This window comes from Pantherophis guttatus, chromosome 2 (genome assembly GCF_059756535.1).
Source record: "Pantherophis guttatus breed Tessera chromosome 2, ASM5975653v1, whole genome shotgun sequence".
Taxonomy (NCBI): Eukaryota; Metazoa; Chordata; class Lepidosauria; order Squamata; family Colubridae; genus Pantherophis; species Pantherophis guttatus.
In genome coordinates, this window is record NC_142064.1 from 130,208,904 (window position 1) to 130,233,696 (window position 24,793).

At 41.6% G+C, this 24,793-nt stretch overlaps 1 protein-coding gene across 4 annotated transcripts in view; it reads left to right on the forward strand.

Moving 5' to 3' along the window:
- RARG (retinoic acid receptor gamma) overlaps positions 1-24,793 on the forward strand; it is a 156,146-nt gene that overhangs the window by 7,165 nt on the left and 124,188 nt on the right. The gene's annotated exons all lie outside the window — the stretch shown is intronic.

A 24,793-nucleotide genomic window follows, 5' to 3' on the forward strand; every position in this document is an offset into this window, starting at 1 on the left:
CTAGAAAATAACACAGCAGGGTTGTTTATGTTGATTTGCCATGCCCTTTGTTCTGCTATTGTGGATAAAACGTGACAGGTGTTGCTGGCAAGCACCAGGGATACAAATGATTCATCTTCCACCTTTTTATTTGTAATTCCATTGCAGCTCTTGTCCCATTAACAAAATAAATAACTGAGATCTAGTTGAATGAGTAGGATCACGCTATTGAAAAGTCTATGGCATTTTGATTGAGTCTCTATAGGTTGTGGATTTCAAAGGTGTCCAAAGTATCCTGAGGATTGAATATATTCTAGACTGGAGAAGCCAAATCATGTGGGATATATTCTTAAAATGAGTTTGAACAGATTGGTATAACAGAGCCAAAGCTAATTGAACTTGGAAGGCAGCATTCTTCAACATGGCAATCTTGAGATGTATTGTATTTTACTCTTACTCTTTTCATGTATTCAAATTATGTTTATACTTTTACCTGTTATCTTATATATGCTTGACAAACAAACAAACAAACAAACAAATAAATAAATTGCCTTATCGCCAGTCAGTATGCTGTTTGGAGATTGTGTGGGCTCAGATGGAAGCCCACTGTAGTACCAATGAAGTACCAATGTAGTACCATGCCCAGTGAGAGTACCAATGAAATAGATCATCCTATCTCATCTTGTGGCACTTAAGATGTGTTGAACATCAACACCTATGGTTCCCAACCACCTCGAAGTGGCTGTGCTGGTTAGCAATTATAGAAATTCAAGAGGATCCTGTTGAGGTAATTAGAACAGACTATGATAGCAGGCATCAATCCAAATGAAAGAAGAGAGAAGTAACCAGATAGACATAAAGACCAACTTTGGTGGAGAAACAGAATGAGTCAGAGAAAAGGAAAAATTGTATATGTTAAGGCAAAGGAAAAACTAGGCCTTGGATTTCTCTAAGGTGAAGGAAGATATGTTGTAAGTTATTGCTATTTTAATTAGCATGGTGAAGTATTTTTTAGTAAAATGTAATCTTCAAATTGAGTTCAAGTCTCAGTGACTTCACGGATGTGTTATGCACCTTTCCTGACAAATATATGAAAAGGATTTGTCTTTGTTTGGTTTGTTTGTTCATCCAAAAATTGCAATTTTTTCTGCAATCTTTCTTTCAACTTCTCACTTTAGTTTAAGACCCTAGGATGTCCTAACAGCCTCTCATTGAAGGACTAACCAGTTCTGAACCTGCTTAACTTTTTGAGATCAGCCAAGTTTAACTAGGAGCTTCTCGTAGAGCCATTATTAAATCTGACCAATGGAAAAAAGCCAAGCTATGCTGCAGACATCTAGTTAGATTATGAGAGCAGGCAACCAGCCACAAGCCAGAAATAGTGACAGAGGAAGTGTTATTAATTCAGCTTGAATGCCATTCTTAGACTAAATGGCAAAGGATACAATATGATGGATCCCAACAACATTGGACTCTTCAGGCAAGGAAAGAAAATGTTATAGGAAAACAAATGACTATAGTACTCGGGTTCACTGTTTTTTAATTTGATATTAACCTAACATAGCCCTGGGCTAAGGCCTGGAAGGGCAGAGCTGCCATTTGCACCCACACAATGCAACCACTGTTTTCATAAATGATCTTGGCTGAGCTTGGATCAAATAGCCATAGTTTATGTGGCAGAGCCAAAGACATCACTTGGAAATGTAGTGGATAGTGTGCTGGTGTAGACAGGGGGAAAACTGTGCTAGATATTACAAATTGGGACAAACTGGACAGATTAAAAAATTATTTTTTAAAGAAAACACGAAGCAACCAACATCATTACAAATTATATGGGATACAGCTAAAGCATACCTAAGAGGTATTGTTATAGCCTATATAGCAAAAAAAAAAAAAAAAAAAGGAGAAAAGGCAAAAGCATAATACTCTTCAGAAGGCGATTAAAAAATTAGAATGTAAATTACAAAGGGAGCCCCAGAACGAAAAAAATCAAAGGGAAAATGGTCCTAGCTAAACATAAATTAAATATGGTGGAGCAAGAGGAAAGGGCAAGAGATTTGAAAGCAGCAAAACAATTTTTTTTGAACATGCAAATAAGCCCAGAAAATGGCTAGCCTATAAATTAAAAAAGGAAAGGGAAAAAAGATTGATCTAGGAACTACAGGATGATAATGGAGATAATTGGGGTAGACAGGGGGAAAACTGTGCTAGATGTTACAAATTGGGACAAACTGGACAGATTAAAAAATTATTTCTGTTTTGGTCTGTGAGAGAAAGTAATCCAAATCCATAGCTGAGTAATATTAGTATTTATTAGTATGTATTAGTACTAATGAAAACAGCAAAAAAAGGGTGGACGAACTTTTGACTTTTCGTTAGTTTGTTTCATCTTTTGATTAGTAGAAAATATTGACTTTTCCAAGAAGGCTAAATTACACATTTTTGAAAACCAAACCTTAATACTTGGAATAATTTCACTTCTCCAGTTTCTCAATATTATACTTTTTTCCACATCTTCTGGATGGTACAATCATAATTCCTCATAGACCATCCGATTCCGGTGCTTTGGCATGCAATTCAACATTAACATATTTAACTTTTAAAGACTTTCCCATAAATCTATTCGTATTCATTAAAATGTTATTTCAGAAAAGTATCAAGTATCTGCAGGACCTTATCAAAAGGGTCAATAAAGCTTCAAGTATTTTTTCATCCCCGGTGGATCTGATGTCTTTCTTTTCCTAATTTCCCTTGGGGCCTTGCTCAGGGATTCCTAAGTCGCTCATTCCATTGCTGAGACCTCTAATATCTTTAGGATAGGGTTTTAAAGAAATACCTTAGTCTATGAAAATATGACGCCCAGCTAAAAGAGATAAACCTCCTTGGCAGCGCAGTTTATGTCCTTTAGTCTTCCCCCTTCCCAATCGCCATTATCTGGCATGCCAGCTTCAGCTGAGGAAGGACAGCCAAAGCAATTCTTCTCAACAGTAACTAGCTGCCACTCCTGTTTGAAGGAATTGCTCAGTTCTCCATTGGGGAAATGAACTGTTTCAAGGCTAAGCTTCGTTTGGAGGGTTGGGAGACATTTACAACTTGGGGTAGAGCAAGTCCAGCCTGCCAAAGTTGTACTATCTTTTGCCTTTTCTCGCTCATCAGCTTGTGTTCTTCTTCCTCTTTCTTTTTTTCTCCCTCTCCAAAAGTCCTCCCTGCTGCAGCCTTTAAACTTTTTAGGCGCTGAGTCTGGATAGTATCAAGGTGATAAGACTTACTCCCAAGGGGGCTGGTGTTTTCCTTTTGCACAGGGAAATGAGGGTGAGACAGCTGAGACCTGGTGACTGTATTCAGAGTTTTTGACTTTGGATGAAGGTGGCCCGTCGTAACATTTTTAGAGTGCGCAACCCAAATGTACCATTCCTCTCCAGGGCTGAACCTGGAAAAAAAACTAGTTCAACAAGTTTGAAAGAGAAGCTGTCTGTGTACAATACTGATTGGTTGGTTCCCATTGTGTCACTCAGATATCTTCCCCCTCAGTTCCCAGAGCAGTGTTGTACTATAATTTTTTAGAAGCTAAAGTTATCGTTTTTAGAAAGAGGCAATACTTTCCATTAGAGACACATACATACAGTACATGCTGGTTGGGTGCTTTCTAAACCCCCCCCCCCCAAACCTCCAAATGGAATAAAGGGTGAATGGTTAGGAAAGTTGGATGGCTCAGCTGGCATTGAGTTGGCAGTAATTTTACATGTCATTTTACTTGCAAAGTTGTGGGAAGGGTAACTTCATCCTGCAACTGAGGAATATGCTGAGAATTCTTTAAAAAAAAAAATCTGACTTCATCAAGATGGTGACAAGTGTCATTCAATGTGATTAATTATGTAACCAGGAGGATAACTCTAGTAGTGGAACTTTAGCTCAAGAATCATTTTGCTTCCAAGTAAAACAAGCAGTTTCATACAGTGATTGGGTTAATATATTGCGCTAAGACATTGCCTCATCTTAGCTTTTTAAATGCACTACAAATGGTTGGATTTGCCCAACAAAGGAGCAATGGTTTACAAGGTACAGCAACTGGATTCATGTAGTGTACTAAGCTAAAACAAACAACCACATAATGCCATAGCACACAATGTGAAAGCTTCATTAACCTATCCATAACTGGTGTTCTAAATCTAAAAAAATGAACATACAAAGTTGCTAGGTCTCTCAGGGGATTGTAAGTAATGTTAAAATGTTGGTTGTATTTCTACATTTCATGGGCTAGTATATCTCCCCTGATCTATGCTGAGATAACTATAATTACACTTCAGGGTGAGTATCTTGTGCAACCAATCAAGAATATCCTATAGCTGACCTTTGTTAGGAAAAGTTCCACATTTTATAGAGCACTAGTATGCCAAAATAATCTCAGTTCTTTTTTTGCCCCACCATCTTGGTGACTTTGTTAGAAGCATTTTTTTTTGTTCTTCGTCCACCATGTTTGAGTGATGTTTCTTTTTCTTTAGCAAATGAAACAAATAGCAAGATAATATTGTCTCTTTCTTGTTGACGTCTCTTTCAAAAGCCATCTACGTCTTGAGGCCTAAGATTTTGTGGCCATTCTCCCCAAAGTGTTCTTACTGTGAGACTGAAAGTCCTCCCAGGGGCTGCCACTTGTAAGTTTCTGTCCTGTCTTAGAAAGTGTCACACTGATTTATAGTTCTGTTACCAAAAATTCTGCTATTGCATGTCTCTGTGGAGGCAGATTCTGAAAGCAGCACCCACAGCTGGAAGTCACCCTATTTGGCAAGGGATAAACACCAATTTTGACATTTGTCCAATATTGTCAAAATAGAAACTGGTGATTAAAAACCCAATCCGATTGTGATTTAGGGACCAAAATACCTTACCCAAATGGCATTTGTGCCATTAATCCAGGGAATATTATTTTCATCTCTTGTTTCAATATCAAGAAAACGGAAGTAATTAAATTAGGTTCAGCTAACTTTTTGCACCTCAAGGAGCCTTTTACTGCCAAAGTTTCGCTGTTGTTGGAGACTTATGACAGTTTAGTTCCACCTCTCTTTCTTTTTTTGGTACTGACTGTCACAGAACTGGAGCACCATGGATCAAATTCATTCAACATCTACAGTTCTTCCTACCATTTTTCACAGGCGAGATTCTTGATCTTGGTATTTGATCCTCAACAAATTCTGATGCTTCCAAAGGTTCTGCCTTCATGGTTTCAAGTGTACTAAAAATAAGGACATTCTGCAACATTGACAACCTCAGATCTTTCTGGAGCAGAATAATTCTAAGCACCATTGACCACGGTGCTCATTGTGCCTCTATACTTATTATCCACAGTAAGATCCTTTCTACACAGGCTTTTCCTTTTGGTATATTTGCAATCATTTCTCTTCTCTATATAAAACGTCTCCATAAACAATATATATGATTTCCAGTTGTTTACTAGACCATACTGGCTCAACAACAGCAGTATACTTCATAAGCAGTTCCTGCTATATGTGCCCTGGTGTTGTTTTCTGTATCACAAAGGTCACACCCATCATTCAGTACTGAATACCAGGATTGGATTCAGAGAATTTTGCTTCTGATTCAAAATCTTATGCTTGAGTATTTCTTTCTCCTGCAGGTTCAGCAATCGGATTAATGACCGTTCTTTTCTTTGGAGGCTGCCCCTCTCCTTTCATTGCAGCTCACCAGTGCTCCTTGATAACCAGTCTGGTCTTATCTGATGTCTCAGTTCTAACATCGCTATCAGTTTTGCCTGTGCGCCTTCAAGGAGGAAAGGGCTGCTGAGATACCTGAGCATCTATTATTTGATTTATTTGGGGGGGGGGCATATGGAAGATTCATATTGTGTACAAGAGGGAATGAAATCTTCCTCTTCAACGATCTGATTCCTCATTGCATCACAGTAGAAACCTCCCTGGGTAAATTAGTTAGAATATTAACAATTTGCCTTTGATAAAGAGAGACTTAATTTGAATTCATTTGGGAGATGTAGATATTCTATCTCAAAGTTAGAATTCCAAATATCAAATGGTAAGGTTGAAATGGCTTCCATCAATACCCTTGTGAAATGAAATAGCAGTTGTTGTTCTTTAGCCTTTCTCTGAAAGAGCTTTTAGTCACTGTCTTTTTCACTGACTGGTGCCATCTTTCAAAGCAATAGTTCAATGTGTTGATATATTGCTGTCTACACTGCAGAGAATATTGTTGGGGTGGTCATGCTACAATAGGTTTGGCTATTTGGGCCTCTTTAATGGTGCCTGGTCCTTTCTGGAAGGCTACAGGTAGTCCTCAATTTACAACAGTTCATTTAGTGACTGTTGAAAGCTACAACGGCACTGAAAAAAAAACCTTACGAGCGTTTTTCACCTCACAACTGTTGTAGCATTCCCCACAGTCACATGACCAAAATTCAGGTGCTTGGTTCATATTTATGACAGTTGCAGTGTCCTGGTGTCATGTGATCAGCTTCTGCTACCTTCTGACAAGAAAAGTCAATGGGGAATCCAGATTCACTTAACAACTGTGTTAACACTTACACAAATTAAGTGTGACTAACTTAACAAATGCAATGATTCACTTAACAACTGTGACAGGAAAAGTTGTAAAATGGGGCATAACTCACTGAACAAATGTTTCACTTAGCATAAATTTTGGGCTAAATTATGGTCGTAACTTGAGGACTACCTATATTTTTCAATCTTCAAGTTTCCATCAGTTGTATTACCTATCATTTTTATTATTTGGTTCAAGTTGCTGTTGTTATTGGTGGAATTTTCATAAGGTCCAGAAGGTACGGGAGACGGTCAAACAGAGGGAAATTTATACAGCAATTATTCACCCTAACAATCTTAGAATAAAACTCAGTTTTAGCCTCTATTGCTGGTGCTTCCTAGCAAATTATCAGCACTAGCCACAGACTCTATTCAAAGTCACACTCTGAAGAAGAATCGTAAAGATCTTCAATCTGAGGTGAAGATTGCGAATGATTATATCACTCCTTGGGAGTTTTGATTTTGACAAACATCCTTCTGTTATCCTTTCAGGATAATCACGGATATCCACCTTTAGACATTATGGATGCATGCTTTCATGCTGTCATCCCAAAAAATATTGTCATTCCTGATTGAGTGCACCCAATATCAGTATTTCTTTATATTATCCCTCCTTTGGTATCACAGACATTTATCAAGTGCATGGCGGTAATTATAGCACATCTTTGAAGCAGAGAGATGAAATATTAGCGTTTTTAACAAATTGTAAACCGCCCAGAGTCTCTGGGAGTCGGCTTTCATATAAATTTAATAAATTACATGGTTAATTGCAGAGTCAGCCAGATGTTTAGACTGGATTTGGCATTTTTATCTAGCTATTGAGTCTTCCCAAGGTCCTGGGATAGCAGATGTTGTTGTTTGATGGTGTTCGAGGTTCCACCATTAGATATTTGTAGTGATTGTCTTCATCCAGACTCTTGATGTTATTTCCAGAGGGTATCTTGGTTTCTTCAATTTTCACTATTTCCCCCTGTGTATTATAAGTGGGTAGTGTACAGTTACATTCACTGTTTAAGATTGGTGGAAAATTCATAATTCAAGTCTTTGTTAAGACTTCAAATCTTAACAAAGGACTTAAGAATTCAAGTCTTAACAAAGGACTTAAGAATGATTAAGGTAGTATATAAGAATATAGGCAGTTCCAAGAGGGCAAGGTGGGGTTCTTTTTTTTTTTTTTTTTTTTTTTTTTTTGTAGATTTAGGGCATTTAGTTCTTATAAATTCAATATTCCCAGGTATCAAAAGAAGTTCTTCAGGCATTGCTCCAAAGGCTCTAATCATGATTGGTATAACAATGGATTTCTTTTTCCAGAAGCATTCAACTTTGATCTGGAAGTCCCTTTATTTCATATTTTTTCCAATTGTTTTTTCTTCAATCTTATCATCACCCAGAATAGCAACATCAATGAACCAGACTTTCTCTTCTTTTCAATAACTGCCATATCAGGCATGCTATTTATGTTTATAATGTTTCCCGTTTATTGTCATTATCATTGGTACACAGCCAATCAGATGTTTAGACTGGATTTGACATTTTTATCCACCTATCAAGTCCTTCCTAAGGACTCGAGATAGGCAAATGTGAGATAGGTAGATGTTATTTGATATTAAAATATCAAATATTTCAGGGTGTAAGCTATTCCGACTGCCTTTTGCAATTGACTGGTGGTCATTTTGTCAATGCCAATGGTGTTCAAGTGATGCTCCAGTTGCTTAAGGATTGCACCCAAGGTGCCTATTGGTTCTATCTTTACTTTTTTCCCACAGCCTTCCTTCCTTCCTTCCTTCCTTCCTTCCTTCCTTCCTTCCATCCATCCATCCATCCATCCATCCATCCATCCATCTCTCACAAATTATCTCATTAACCTACATTATTCATTACAATAGATGCTTGCCATTGTTTGCCTATGGTAGCCTAGATCTGTTTATAAATTGGGGCATACTGCAGTGCAATCAGTATTGGTTCAGAGACACATCAGATACTATCTGTTCATAAAGTCTCTCTTTCCTTGATTCAGGATATACCGAACATCCTCAGGTACCTTCGAGACCGACTTCTGCCACCAACAGCCTCCCACCGGCCAGTTCGCTCCCACAGAGAGGGTCTCCTCAGGGTGCCATCAGCCAAGTTATGTCGGCTGGCGACACCCAGGGGGAGGGCCTTCTCTGTGGGAGCCCCTGCCCTGTGGAATGAACTGCCCCCGTAAATGCGGAAATACCTCCGTGTATTTCGCTGTGCCCTCAAGACCCTGCTGTTCCGCCAAGCCGGGCTATCAATGTAATGATTTTTAAATTGGGTTTTAAATTTTGGGGTTTTAAATCTGAGCCGAAATTATGTAATAATTTTAATTATTTTTTAACTGATGTTTGTCTTTGTGTTTTTAATAGGCTGTACACCGCCCTGAGTCCTTCGGGAGAAGGGCGGTATAGAAATAAAAGTATTTATTTATTTATTTATTTATTTATTTATTTATTTATTTATTTATTTATTTATTTAACCTTATAGGGCTTAATGGATATTCTCTTTTTTGTTCCTGGTTTTTTTGTTCCTGTTTTGTTCCCACCCCTTTCTTGACTATGGAAGGAGTCCTGCCAATTTTTAACTTATATATTCCAGTTCATTTTTTAAGAGTTTGCTTGTATGCTAATTTGGTGTTACATATTTTTGTTCTTGGTTTATCCATTTTTTCACTTGGTTGTCAAGAAGTTCATGTCAAGACTTTAGTTCGCTTTTCCAGGGATTCATGTGTCATTTTCCTATGTCTCCCTGCTCTTTCAACCTTCCCATAATGTAGCCAGTATATCTAGTTTTATATTCGCCTCCAACCACTTTCCTTAATTTGGCACAAAGATAAGAGTGACCTACATATTTTTTTATACCCAAAGTTGTGTCTACATTCCATATATCCCCAGACATCATTTTACCTGTTTTCTTTTCTAGTTCTACCAGCCAATTGGATTCTACGCTACATTGACTAGATGTCAGACACAGTCTGGCATTCTAAATTATGAGAAGTAAGTTTTTTTCCCAATTGGCTGCTTGCGTATTATTCTGAATGAGGAGGTGGCCTTCTTCCCTCTTCCCAATATATTGTCTGGTTTACCAGCTCATTGGCTTACGGTATTGGTCCTTGATGATGTTAAAGGTACCTGTGCTTAAAAAAACAACATTGTCTCTCTTAAGAATTTCCACTTCAAAATATCTGCAGAGTTACAGTGTGGGCTATCCCAACTTCTCAATGTCAGGTCCACAGCAAGTGGCTCCAGGGGTGGGCTTCAAACATTTTAGCAAGGGGTTATCTGCTTGGTTGCTGGGTGGGCGTGGCCATGGTGGGCATGGCCTAGTTAGCCTCCTGCACCATTGGGGGGGATTTTTGCCCTCCTTGGGCTCCAGAGGCTTTCCTTGAGCCTCCAGGAGGGTGAAAATGGCCTCCCCAAGCTCCAGAGGCCCTCTGGAGGCTGGAAACGGGCCCAAACTTTCCAAACTTTTGGTAGGCCTGTTTTTTGCCCTCCCTGAGCCTCCATGCATGCCCTGCACTTACCTGCATCCAAAACGAGCTGCGTGGGGACTCCTGGGAGGCGAGGAGTGGGGTGGGTGGGGCCAGCCAGGAGTGGGATTTGGGGGTTCTCCAAACTGCACAGAATCTTAGCCAGAGGTTCTCCTGAACCCCTACATACCCCCAGCAGCCCACGCTGGGTGGCTCTTTTGATAAGAGGAATCTCTTTTCTAATTCCCAAACTTTTACCTTATGAAAAACTTGCTATTCTCCATTATGCCCAGAGACCATGAAAAATAACAGAACATTTCATATCTATAACTGATTATTCACATGATTCTTCCTACTTCACCTTTCTGATGTGAAGTTGTTGCTTTATTTCCCAGGCCAAAAAAAAAAAAAAGACGAGATTTTGATGCGCTGATGCTATATAGGAAGTTGAAGAGGTGGCTGCTGCCAATGTAGCTCACCTAAAAAATATTCGAGAATGTTGGTCTGCACAGGCCCAAATCTGTCAATTTATATGCTAGATGACAACTGAACAGCCTTAATTGCAGTATAAGTGGCTGGGTTCATATATTGCCCTAAACTATACTTAACACATATTTTATTTCGGCTTAACACGTCATTTGAATCTGTCCACTACATTTTGTAAACCATGATTTATTCAATGTGTGAATGCAAATAATTATGACTAATTTAACAACGGAAGCAAATTCTGGATAAGTGCAACCAGCCAGGGTAGAACTGGTAGTTATGTAACATGTTAGGATTCATTTCACCACAAGTCCAAGATTTATGGATGAAATTGATTTAATGATAATGGATTTGTGCCCAAAATACTATGGGGATATTGTACTTTATTTGTTGTTCAATCACTAAGTTGTGCCTGATCCCTCACAACCCCATGGACCACAGCACGCCAGGCCTCCCTGTATTTCATTAAAGGCGTTGAAATGTCTTTTGGGGAAATTTCGGCTGACTTCACGAATTGCACTAAATCGAAATGTAGTCTGCTGTGGACTTAGTCTGTTGTGGCTTATTGAACAAACCATAGAATTCAGAATGAACTACATCTTCCCGGAATTATGGTACAGCTATTGCAGTCCTTCCTCTGGAAACAAAAAGAATTAAAGTCCTTGAACTTGTGGAGTAAATATATCGTTTTAGAGACCTAATCACCCATAAAAGCATTGTAACTATTAGAGAAAGCTCAAGTTGGCAAGCATGGCATTTCTGTTCTGACTTCCTGTCATGGAATGTCTTCATATATAGAGATGTTGCTTAGAAATAGAATAATGGACAGAATTCTATTCCTTTAAGAAGAAACGTGAAGAATGTTTGGTTAATGTTTGTGTGTAGAATATTTTTTTTCTCTTAAGAGTCAGTAGAGTGTAGTGGTGAAGGCATCAGGCTAGAAATTGGGAGTGTATCAGTTCTAGTCCTGCCTTAGGCACAAAATCAGTTGGATGACCTTGGGACAGTCACTTTCTCCCAGTCCTTGGAAGGAAGCAAGGGCAAACCACTTCTGAAAAAACTTGCCAAGAAAACCTCAGAGACTTCTCCAGGTAGTCTCTGAGAATCAAACACAATTGAATGGTTTTTTTTTTAAAAAAAATCTTTTGCAACTAACTTAACTCACAGAAGCATTTCCTTTATTACTTTAGCAATAGCAATCCCTCTATAACCCAACTTTCCCAAACGTGGTATGCGGATGCAGTGAACTGCAACTCCCAGAATTCCCCAACTAGCGTAGCTAATAGGATAATGGGAGTTGAGGTGGAATACAGCCAGTGAATACTACATTGGGAAAGACTATTGTATAATGACTAATGTATAAAATACATCTGGATATTTAGGGGATAGAACTGTCAGTAAACTAAATGTCAAGTGTGGGAAAATCGCGAAGTCCAGGCAGTTCAAATGATTATAAAGGTTTAAACCAGGGGTCAGCAACCTGCAACTCTGGAGCCGCATGTGGCTCTTTCATCCCTCTGCTGCGGCTCCCTGTCGCCGCCACAATTTTGAGAGGAGCTTCTGGTTATGGGGAGGAAAAGCACGGCGGACCAGGAAGAGACTCTATGGCAAGGGGTGGGTTTTCCGGTCAGCTCCAAAATTGATAGGGCTTTCAGTTAGAACAAGTAGAGGAAAAAGGATGCCGTGCTAGGAGGAAACTCTATGGTGGGGGAACCAGACTTCCGGTCGGCTCCAGAATTGAACGGAGGGGTGGGGGCTTCGTGTTAGGACCTTTGTGGCTCTTTGAGTGTTTAAGGTTGCCGCAGGGGTGAGATGCTCTCGGTTCGGACCGGATCACCTGATCCGGTAGCAATGATGGCGGGTGGTTCAGAGAACCGGTAGCAAAAATCCCTGCCTCCCCCATGCCCAGCTGAACCGCACGATCTTTAGAGGCTGCTTTTTTTACTTTTAAAAGCATTTCTTCCTGCAACCTCTTCGGCCGAAAAAATGCTTTTAAAAGTAAAAAAAAAAAAAGACTCTGATGATCGCGTGGCTCAGCTGGGATCGTCAGAGGCTTTTAAAAGCATTTTTTTCTGCAACCTCTTCAGCCGAAGACGTTGTAGGGAAAAAAATGCCTTTAAAAGCCTCTGGCAATCCCAGCTGAGTTGCCTAATCGTCAGAGGCATCTAAAAGCATTTTTTTCCTGCAACCTCTTAAGGTTGTAGAAAAAATGCTTTTAAAAGTAAAAAAAAAAAGTTGGTCACGCCCACCCAGTCACATTACCCTCCCCAACTCCAAGCCATGCTCACAGAACCGGTAGTAACAAATTTTACATTTCAAAACAACAATCTGAACTACTAATGGTCAAAGCAAATAGGCATAGATAAGTGTCAATAGAATTCAAGGTGGGCTGGACTTAGAGGGTATGAAGGGATTTGAGACTGATGATGTGAAGAGGTTGAGACTCTTCAGCGAAGAGGTTGTAAAAAAATGCTTTCAAAAGGCTCTGACAATCCCAGCTGAGTTGCCTGATCGGCAGAGGCTTTTTTAAAAACTCAACTTGAATCATCAGAGGCATTTAAAAGAAAAAAAGGTTTTTTTTCTTTTAAATGCCTCTGACGATCCAACTGAGTTTTTTAAAAAGCCTCTGCTGATCAGGCAACTCAGCTTGGATCGTCAGAGGCATTTAAAAGAAAAAAACCCTTTTTTTCTTTTAAAAGCCTTTGACGATCCCAGCTGAGCTGCGCGATCATCAAAGGCTTTTTTTTTTACTTTTAAAAGCATTTTTTCAGCCGAAGAGGTTGCAGAAAAAATGCTTTTAAAAGTAAAAAAAAAAGCCTCTGATGATTGTGTGGCTCAGCTGGGTGGGGTGGGGTTGGGTGGGGCAGGGATTTTTGCTACTGGTTCACCGAACCATCCGCCTCCATCGCTTCCGGATTGGGTGATCCGGTCCGAACTGGGAGCATTTCACCCCTGGTTTGACCCCTCCCTGGGGCTCAACCTGGCCATCTCCTACACTATGTCTGGGCTAAAAGGAAAATGAAGAAAGTTATTAAATTGATTTTTTGCTTAGGGAATGGGGGCACGATGGCTCAGCCAATAAAGAGACTGAGCTTGTCATCTGAAAAGCTGACCAAGCACCATGTGATGGGTGAGCTCCCGTTACTTGTCCCACTCCCACCAACGTAGCAGTTCGAAAGCATGCAAATGCAAGTAGATAAATAGGTACCACTTCGGTGGGAAGTTATAACAGCATTCTGTGCACCTCAGTGTATAGTCATGCTGGCCACATGACCACAGAAATGTCTTCCTCGGCTAAAAAAAATGAAGATGAGCATCACCCCCTAGAGTCAGACATGACTGGATAGGGGAAACCTTTACCTTTATTGCTTAGAGATAAAAGTAGATAAAGATTTGCCAAGGGGGGGGGGAAGAGAGAGAGAGAAATAGAGAGAGAGAGAGAAAGAGAGGCAGACAGAGAGAGAGTGTGTGTAAGAGAGAAAGAGAGAGAGGGAGAGGGAGCGTAAGAGAGAAAGAGAGCATAAGAGAGAGAGGGGGGCAGAGAGAGAGGGTGGGAGGGAGGCAGAGAGAGAGAGAGAGAGAGAGAATATACTCAGTACCTCCTCCCTTACCTGGAGCATTTTGATACCTCTCCCCTCCTATTTAATGCAGGCAAGGCAGGCCCAGAATCCAAGTTTGGCCTCACCTCTGTCCCCTTGCCACCCACATCTATGTAACATTGCTTGGTTCCCACACCAACTCTCACCCCTTCTTGGTGTCCCAGCCCTGCCTCACCTCTCCTCACAACACCTGCGGGCCTGTAAGAACACCACCTCTTGCTAGGATGATGTGAATGCTGCATTGTTAGTCCTCCAAAAACAAGGGTGATGTTTGACATTTCTGGATTGGATTCAACAGAAATCCTGAGGGATGGTACAGGGAACGTTGTGTGTTTCTGAGAGATGCAGCTGGGATTCCAGAATGGAATGAGATTTTATGTAGGACTCTTGGCCAGGGTAACATTTCAGGAAAGGACAGGTGGTGGTGCAGTCGTGGGTTGCCCCCGGTTGCCCCCATGGGTTGCCCCCAGTAGTAAAACTGGCGGGAGGCTCTGCCCACTGATCCAGACGTCATCAGAACGTTTCTGCACATGCGCAGAAGAGCACGCGTGCGCGGCCCCGTTACAAACTGGTAGTGAAGGTAAGTAGAACCCACCCCTGTGGTGGCAGTGGTAGAAGAGGAGGAGGAGGAAAGCCAGTCAAGTTGGTGAACTGGACCATGGTAATGCACTTTGGCATCATGGATAAAAACAGTCTCACCACCCTTCTGCTTCTAGACCTGCACCTCCTGCTTCTGTACCTTCTTTTGGATGCATGCCCAAGGGAAAAGGGATGGTGATCACCCACATATAATGGGTGAGCCTGCCCCTATTTATGCTGGGCCAACCCACTCTGTGAAAACCCTCGTTTGGCCCAATAGAAGCTTGGAACTTACCTTACCTGTCTTTTTGGTCTGTGTTCTCACCTCCTACCTGGCGTGAAGGAAATGCTGATGGAAGTTTAGTCTGGGATTCTACATTCCTGTGACTTTTGCCCTTATGATGCTTCACCTGGGACAAGTGGAACATCGGTTCCATCTCTAGAAAAAAGCTGACTTCAAACTGCATTCCGACCGACTTTCCTTCATGCAGTGGAGCGAGAGAAGATATCAACTTGATCTTCAACTCAGAGGGCCAAACTCACAAGGCAGATATCTATAAGAGTGAGAGCATCTATCAGAAGGACTTTCTCGTAGGTGGTAAAAATGAGGATAGTAGATATCTGTAGTTTTGGAAAGAATGGGTAGGTGGGTAGGCTGAGGCGAATATCTGCACTTTCCAAAATAGGCAGAAGCAATATTGGTAGTTGATTTTCATGATGGAACTCTGTGTGATGTGGAAGAATTGAAATGCCCTTTGCTTTCTCCCTAATCATAATTTCTTTTTTTTCAAATCTACATTTAATGAGTTATGAGATGTAAACATTGTCTATTCCTCAAGTTATTTTCATGGTTTTAAACTGTTTCTCCTCTTCCTTCCTTACCCCAGCTAAAAATCTGAACGTTGCCTGACATGGGCCAAATTATATCAGACTTTGTCTTACAAAATGAGGAGTAAGAGCAAGACAGGCTACGGGTTTAGTAGTTTTCAATTGCATAATTAATTTCCTTCATGGGAAAGCACTTGGGGCTAGTGGTTAACAGGAAGATGCTTGTACACATTCGAAAAAAGTAAGAGTTCTTCACAAACTACAGTTTCTGTTCCTTGTCATTTCTTTTTGTGAGTGGGATCTCAGAATTGTCCTTTTAGAAAAGAGCCGAGATGGCGCAGTGGTTAGAGTGCAGTACTGCAGGCTACTTCAGCTGACTGCTAGCTGCAGTTCGGCAGTTCAAATCTCACCGGCTCAAGGTTGATTCAGCCTTCTATCCTTCCGAGGTGGGTAAAATGAGGAGCCAGATTGTTGGGGACATTAGGCTGACTCTGTAAAACTGCTTAGAGGGGGCTGTAAAAGCACTATGAAGCAGTATATGTCTAAGTGCTATTGCTATTGGATGTCACACGTTGATTCCTGATGATGGATAGTTAAAAGGTTGTCCAGCTGGTACTTTCTAATGAGGGAAATGGGTCTCCCTACATACCTCCCAGGCAACATTGGAAGAAGAGGCAGATTGTTCAATCCAAGTATTCACATCAGTATTGGTCTTGATCACAGACATTCTTGGATGTGGGTGGACCAGGTTTCCCATGACTTCCCATATTGATTGGGGAGAAATTTATATTGCAAGAAAAAATGGGGAGAATAATATGCATCAACTCTCATAGATGCTGCTACCCACTTTCTCAAAACTTTTATTGAATTTTAGGAAACCTGGGAGATCTTTTTTTTTTTTTAATTTGATCCTTATCATTCTAGTCTTTAATCCTGATACTTTGAATGGAGCAGTAGAAAGTAATGATCTGATCATATCACTGGGCTAGCTCTGAAGATCTGAGAAAAGATCAGTGCGGTAAGTAGCAAAAAAGGCAACAAGATGGAAGTATGAGGGGAGGGTTTAATTGGAATTATGTTTCAGCCTTTGAGCTTGTTTTTAATGCTACAACTTCGTCCTTGGACACGTGTCATAAAAATGCCTCTGAGCACATATGAAGTGTTTTTTTCAGACTTCCTGGTTAAGGCAGCCCGAGCATAGTGTGTGGCACAGCATTTTGTTGATCTTACTGGCTTCATATGCTACTCAGGTTGCTGATGTTGATTCTGAGTGGTATAGCTATCTGACCTCTATAAATCAAGTTAAAAAGAAGACAACAAATCAGAGTGGTAAAAAAGCCTATGCACCTATATTGGAACTATTATATTAATTATATTAACTATATTCTGGTGCAAGAGGGAACATCTTTAAGAGATGTCGCGCACGCGCGCACGCGCACACACACACACACACACACACACACACACACACCCTCCACCCAAAGCTTGCTGGAATAGCTATGTTTTAATGGCCTTTGTAAAATGAATTTAGATTTTTCATAGGGATTTTACTGCATGAAGAGGAGCAACAGTTGAGAAAGCTGGCTTCAATGATCCCTGTTGGTGACATCCTCTAAGGCACAGGATAGAGAGGGAGACATTATTATTCCAGAGCTTTTGGACAGGGAGATACAATTGGGAGTAGGCAGTTCTGAAGTTGGGAGTAAGCAACTGGGGGAAGACAATATCTTCAGGTCCAGAGCCATGTGGTGCTTCAAAGGTGAAAACCAGCACTTCGAATTGCATTGGAAATCAATGGACAACAGCAGAACTCATCAGGTAGTGGTTTTATACAGTGGTGGGTTGCTACTGGTTTGCCCTGGATCGGCTCCACCCACCCACCCACATGTCTCTGAGCATGCGCAGAAGCATTGTGTGTGCGCATGTGCACGCCCGTGCGCGCCCGCAAGCGAACTGGTAGCGACGGGATTTGAAACCCACTACTGGTTTTATATGAACAATTTGAGATATGCCCACGATTACTCCAGCTACTGCATCCAGGACTGGCTGTAGCTTCTGAATGTTCTTCAAATTAAATTATTGGGGTTTTAAAATGGTCAGCCAAATTTATTTAATTTGTTTTATCTCTATTTTAAATTTTGTATTTATATGTTTTATTATGGCTGTTCACCGCCCTGAGTCCTTCGGGAGTAGGGCGGTATACAAATTTAATAAAATGAAATGAAATGAAATGAAAAAGACAGCCTCAGATAGACTTTGGTTGCAAGAGGATAAGCCAAATGTTTCTTAAACGTTCTTCTCTTTGGGAACCCTCCCACTTTTAAAAATTAAGGAGAACCCCAAAAGAGTTTTTGTTTGTGTGGGTTGTATTTATTGATATTTACTTATTAAAAAGTAAAATGGACACATTGACTGCCACTATCTCTTCCTATAATTTTTGATGGGATTTCAATATTGTACTATTTTTCAACGTAGGCTGGCAAATAATTTCGATTTCGTGGGCCCCTGAGGGGGCTTGGGAGAACCCCCAGAGGTCCTAGAACCACACTTTAAGGAATACTCGTCTAAGCAAGAGGTGACCAGAGCATGATTAATCGTGAGAAGAATGTCTAGCTATAGAAGGAGTTTTAATTGGTGTGCAAGATGGAATTGGGAGAGGAGAGGGAAGAGTTTGGGATTTCCAGATAGGTTTGATTAACCATTAATCCTGTGGGCAGGACTGGGAATCCCAGATCTGAGCAGAAGGGGAACCAGAGTTTTGAAAATTAAAGTGAAGCTGTTGATTTAAATAAAGGATGGTTGTGATGCAGAAAGAAAACACAGGCTACGGAACTCGGGAATCGGAGAATAATAGTTTTCCAAGGGCACCAACAAACCTCTGCCCAAAAGAATTGGCCCCACTATTCCTTCATGTGCTAGTCCTGAGTCTCTGGGTGCTAATTCGAATTGTGCTCCTATTTTCCACATACTTTCAGCTTCTCTTCTCTTGGCGTGCCATTCTTGGCACCTCACTCTTCACTAGAGCAGCTGGGGGTTTTTGCTTGTCTCCTGGGACAACCTTGGCTATAGAAAAGGAGAGGAGACAAGGAAGTCATTTTTTGGGAAACGCAGATGCCTATGCTGAAAGTTACCCTCCCTTCCTAATGTGAGGGATATGTGGAGGGGAGGACGAGGCTTGCTCAGACTTTCCTGCTTGGCTGTTCGTAAGACAGGCCTCAGCTTGCTTAGCCATATTAAAAAAAAAAGTGAGCTAATTCAGTCACGGAAAAAAGGTTTGGGATCCCCCGCCTGCCTTCTTTCTGGTGGAAATACCTTAAACATAAGTGCGATATTCAGGCAGTAAATGGGGGCTTTGTTTGAGCCAGGAGGCCAAGGGGAAGGAGTGCTAAAGCTAAATTCCCCCACCCACCCCACTCCTCAAACTTATTTTTCCCCCTTCTCAAATAAAGTCTCTCAAATGTGAAAGCTCTATAAAAATGTGGTCTGAAAGATGGCAGCTGTGGGGTGGGGAGGCTATGAAAATAGCTCAGCAGGATTTTCAGTCCTAACCCCAAGCAGCATCCATAAGTTCCTAGCACTCAGGAAGGGTTGGATCTGGAACTCATGGCCAGGTCATGATTATCAGAGCAAGAAAAGTTCAAAGGGAGTTCCATGTACTAATTAAAAACCACAATTACCCATCAGGACAGGAAAGTGTCAGCTTCTGCCCTGCCTTCCTTATAGATTACCAGTAGTCCTCGATTTACAACAGTTCATTTAGTGATTGTTGGAAGTTACAACCACACTGAAAAAAGTGACTTACGACCAGTGATGGAATTCAACTAATTTAAACAACCGGTTCTCTGCCCTAATGATTTATTCCAACAACCAGTTCACCAAACTGCTCAGAAATTTAACAACCGGTTCTCCCGAAGTGGTGCGAACTGGCTGAATCCCACTACTGCTTACAACCATTTTTCACACTCATGACTGTTGCAACATCCCCATGATCAAGATTCAAACGCTTGGCAACTGGCTCATTTTTATGACGGTTGCAGTGACCCATGGTCATGGGATCCCCTTTTGCGACCTTCTGATGAGAAAGTCAATGGGGAAGCCAGATTCATGTAACAGCCCTGTCCCTAATTTAAAAATTGCAGTGTTTCAATTAACAAACATGGCAAAAAAAGTTGTAAAATGGGGCAAAACTCACTTAACGAATTTCTCACTTAGCAACAGAAATTTGGGGCTCAATTGTGGTCGTACATCAAGAACTACCTGTATTCTCTATACACACATGATCACACTAGTGATAGGCCCATAATTTATGTGGGATTCGGGCTTTCAGGAATTCCTGTTTCTTTATGTTGACGGCGGATTCACAAGTGGCTTGTATTATGTAAAAAGGAATGGTTCAGATTGAATCAGAAGTGCGGAGATGCCATTTTAAAACTTCTGTATCTCCAGGATAGAAGCACGGGAAAGCTCTCGTTCATAGGCAGCTGGTAATAACATTGGTAGCTTCTATGGAAGCCTATTCTGGGTGCATAAGAGCTGTGGGTCTTGAGCTTCTTAAAGGTGGGATAATGAAAAGATGTGAAAGAAGGAATGCCTCTGATCCATTTGACCCTAGTCTGCTTTGTATGTGACTCTTCAGATGTTAACGTAAGAAGGACAGAGCTGTAGCAAGATGGATGGAGGAAATTAAGTGTGTTAGTTAGAAACTAAGGGAGAAAACTGTTCCTTCTGTAACTCTACAAACTGCTGAGACATCTTCAGACTCAAAAGACCTAAGCTTGGCATTTTGAAAGCCCATTTCAGATGCCAAATGAGCCTCAAGGTTCTCCGTTGCCAAGGTCCTTAGAGAGTTTTCAGTATGCTTTTCTCAAAATTATTTTCTGGATCCCTCTCATCTTGTTGAGTGAAATGTGATAGGTGATGATAATGAGATGTGGATGCTCTTCTCACTGTTTTCTCTGCCTTGAATTGAGAGAGGAAGAAGACCTCAGTCTGATGACCCTACCGAGTTGACCAATGCCAACTTTCTCAAGGGTCACCCTGAACTGTACCCTCTGGAATGATTTTCCCTATGACCTTATGAAATAAGACAATACGTTGAGACATTCCAGACAGTAGAGTATATTGCCTAAATGGCTATGGCTTCCTTTCTCCTTAATGGTAAATTCATTAGATAGATGAAGCATACAGTGATATGCGCAGATGCAGAAGAGATCAGGGAGAAAGCTCAAATCTATTCATAACTACTCATAATAGCTCTGGGAATTCCATTAGTAGCTCCTTATCATTTTGGAAGAAGACAGGTAGCTCAATCCATATTTTAATAATAAAGAAACATAAAAGACATGGAAATTAGATTTTCTTCTACAGCCGTGCACTTGAATTAATCAAATCTAGCCAAACCTTTGTTATCTTCAAAGACCGGCATACAGTAACAAGGTCTGGGCACAAGAAATTTAAAAAGTATAACAAAATAAAACTACTTGAATTAAGAAACTGACCCTTTTTCAGATTATGGGAGGCAGAATTGAGATGTTCCCTGGTATCTTCTTGTTAGGGCATTCATAATATTTGAAGTGCACTTTTTGGCTTTGATTTAATTTCTTTCTAAATCCAGCTGAATTTGGGTGGAACTCTACATCATATACGTAGATAATGTAGTACCGATACTGTCATTAATCAGAAATGATTGGAAAGAAGGGCATTTTGAATTACATTCATGCTATTTGAATCAATTTTAATAACATCAACAGCTTCCTCCCAAACGTTATTGAGCATAGCCATTGGGTGGCATTTCTAAGATCTCCCAGTTGTCTTCTCACAGATTTATAATTGCAGAATTTCCTGGGGGGGTGTGTGGAGGTGAAAAAGCAAGGATTACACCAATATCTGTATTTGAATAACTTTTTTAATTGGATCAATGGAAATGTTATAGTGAGCCAAAATTGATTCCTCTAGAGTTCATCACTAAATTAAATAAACCACTACCAGTGTGACGCCCTCTAAATCTGTTGTGCTACCATGCCCAATATTGCCAACCAGCATGGCCAGTGACCAACTCCTGGCTAGAAAACTTCAGAATTAGTCTGATAATTTCATCTCTCAGAATCCTCAACAATGGACATGTTGGCTGGAGAATTCTGGATGTTGAAAACTACATATAGTGGAAATTGAAAGTTTTCAAAGTTGGGAAATACCAGCATATCTAGAGAGTGCCAGCTTTGGGAAAGTTAGGCTGGATGTTGAACACAGCATCACTCCACCTTCCCCCAAATTCACTAGTGCAGTGGGAAATCAGATTTGTCAGTTGTTGTTTGTCTGTGGAGATCCTCAATCTTTTAGGTCATAATTTTCCCAAAGGTGCTTTTTCCAAAATACAACTGGGCTTTCTTGGTGTTTTCTTTGAAAACATTTAGCTTCTCATCCACAAAGTTTCTTTAGACCTGAAAAAGCTCCTTGGATGAGAAGTGAACACCAAGAGAGTCCGGTTGTCTTTTGAAAAAAGTACCTTTGGGATTATGTTGCTATACTTCTACCTCATTTGCTGTGATGGTTTGGACAAAAATGAGTCATGAGTAAGAATGTGTTAGTGTAGACCAAGTAAAGCAACTAACCATAAAACAAGGAGTAGCAACAATTCCTCCAATGCTTGCTTACACTGATGGCAAAGGTCATGTTCAGATAGAAGTCCACTGTTGCATTATGTTGTTGCTTTCCTGCTGTTTCCATGCTTGCAGTGTAGGATCCCCACATATTAAAATATTTTATAGCAAAGAAAATCTCACATTAGATCCATTCACTGGATGGCTCGTGATAGCAGGCACTCAAGAGTTTTAGACAGTCATCTTGCCCCAGTTCAGTCTTTGCTCTTCTGTCCTCTGAGCAGGCAGCAAAATGTGAACAGGCACGCAGGGGGCTGATAACTTATCTGCGCACTTGTACAAAATAGATAAATGAATCAGTAGTGGGTTTCAAAACCCAGCGCTACTGGTTCGCTGCAGGGGTGGGTTCTAAATTTTTTTACTACCGCTTCTGTGAGCGTGGCTTATTTTGTGGGTGTGGCTTGGAGGTCATGTGACTAGGTGGGCGTGGCTAGCTGATCAGAGTCATTTCTGGAAGGTCCTCGCACTTACGACCAGTCCTCGCACTTACGACCCGACTCATTTGTTTGCTTTTAACACTGATCAGCTGTAGGACGGCCCTTTGAAGCCCCGCGGCAAGAGTTTAAACAGTTTTTTTCCCTCTAGTCATCAGCTGGGACTCAGGAGGCAGCAATAGATTGGGGGTGGGACCAAATAAAAGGTAAGAATAACGTGGGTGGGTGGGGCGGTGGGAGGGCGGGGGGGGGGAGAACCGGTTCGGTGACGTCATATTGTCACCGCTACCGGCTCGACCGAACCGGGAGGAACCCACCACTGGTTCGCTGTCAATAGTGTGTCGGAGCACTTGCTTGCTTTGTGAAATGAATCTCAAACTCATTTGAATATGAATATGAACTTGTTTTTGTGATCAATAGCCATCTGTATTGTAAGCATACCAGGGGATACTTTACTGGTGGGTGCAAGTGTTTTTTTTTAAACTTTAACACAGTTTGTGAGTTCAACTAAGATTGTAAGATTGTAAGCACATTTTTCATTCAGAGCATTTGGGTTTTCTCTGAAAGATACATAGCCTAATCCATAGCCCAGTCCATCTTCAGAAGCTCTTAATGCCTGCAGCTCTCCCAGATGGTCAATATATCCTATAGGCCAGGGGTCTGCAACCTTAACACTCAAAAAGCCATTTGGACCTGTTTCCCACAGAAAAGAAAATACCGGGAGCCACAAAACCTAGGTGGGCGTGACCAACTCAACATCACTCCCACCCAGTCACCACCACCCCCCGCCAGCCATGCCTATCCAGGTTTTGTGGCTCTCGGTGTCTTCTGTGGGAAATGGGTCTCTCTCTCTCTCTCCCTCCCTCCCTCCCTCTCATTTCTGTTTTTCTCTTTTTCCTCTCCCTCTCCCCATCTTTCTTTCTTTCTTTCTTTTTCTTTCTTTCTTTCTTTCTCTCGCCTTCTCTCTCTCATTTGTTTCCGTCTCTTTTCCCTCTCTCTCATTCTCTCCCTCCAGCTCTCTCTCATTTCTCTCTCCCTGTCCCCCTCTCTTTCCCCTTCTCTCTCATTTGTTTCCCTCTCTTTTTTTTCTCTCTTTTTCTCCGTCCATTTTCTCATTTCTCTCTCTCTCTTTCTCTGTTTTTCTCTCCTTCTCTCTCTCTCTCCTCCCTCCATCTGTCAGTCTGTCTGTCTGTCTCTGCATATCTTCTCTCTCTCTGAGAAACTCAAGGCTGGGCTGACCTGGTGAGCTTGGGTCTCTTCGCTACTCCTTTTCTTTCTTCTTGGCAACTTTTCGGAAATCCGGGTGGCTCAGGAGCGAGCACGAGCCTCCTTCTCCTCACGCAACTCCGTGGCCAGCTGTTGCGGGGCCTCTACCTCAAGTGAGTGGAGCAGTGCTGCCACCAGCATTGATTAAAAAATATCTTCCGGGCGGCTTTAAATCTCACACGCATGACTTTTGCCACTCAGAGGATGCTTTTCAATCAACTCCATTGGAGGAGTAAAGAAGCTCAGGGCAGCGGGAAAAGGGGGCTGGCCCCACCGAATCTTGCATGCCCACCCTGGGGATCAGGCTCAGAGAAAGCCAGAGCGCCCTTGCCAAAGATGGTTGCCCATCAGCTTGTCAACCTGCCCGCTCCTTATGCCTTCGCTGTGCTTCGGCCAAGCCCAGCCGTTTGCTTGAGGAGGGTATCCCTGCTCCTGCACGTCCTCCTGGCCCCACAAAAGCCGGCCAGGTGGTCACATGAGGAGAAGGAGGAGGCGGCGTGTTGTCTTCAGCAAAGCCGCTGACACAGCTCGTGCTTGCTCCTCAGCAGTGGACCTGTTCCCTTTCCATTGTACCCTCCTCCCAGATCCCATTCCCACCCTGCCACTCTGTGTTAGTGAAGTTGGCCATGGCCAGGTTGGGCCAGTTTCTCAGGGTGGAGAGCAGGTCACATGACCAGGTTGGCAGGGAGCTGCAGGAGAGGGGTCAAAGAGCTGCATGTGGCTCAGGAGCCACGGGTTGCCGACACCCGCTATAGGCAATTCATGGAAGCTCATATTTTGACAAGGGTCTCATCCTGATAGGCAGGCCTGTACATCAAACATCCAATAGGCTCTAATCATATATCATTTTCCATGTATATACACACAGCCTATCATCAGTAACAGTTAATGAATGCTCACTTGTGGTACT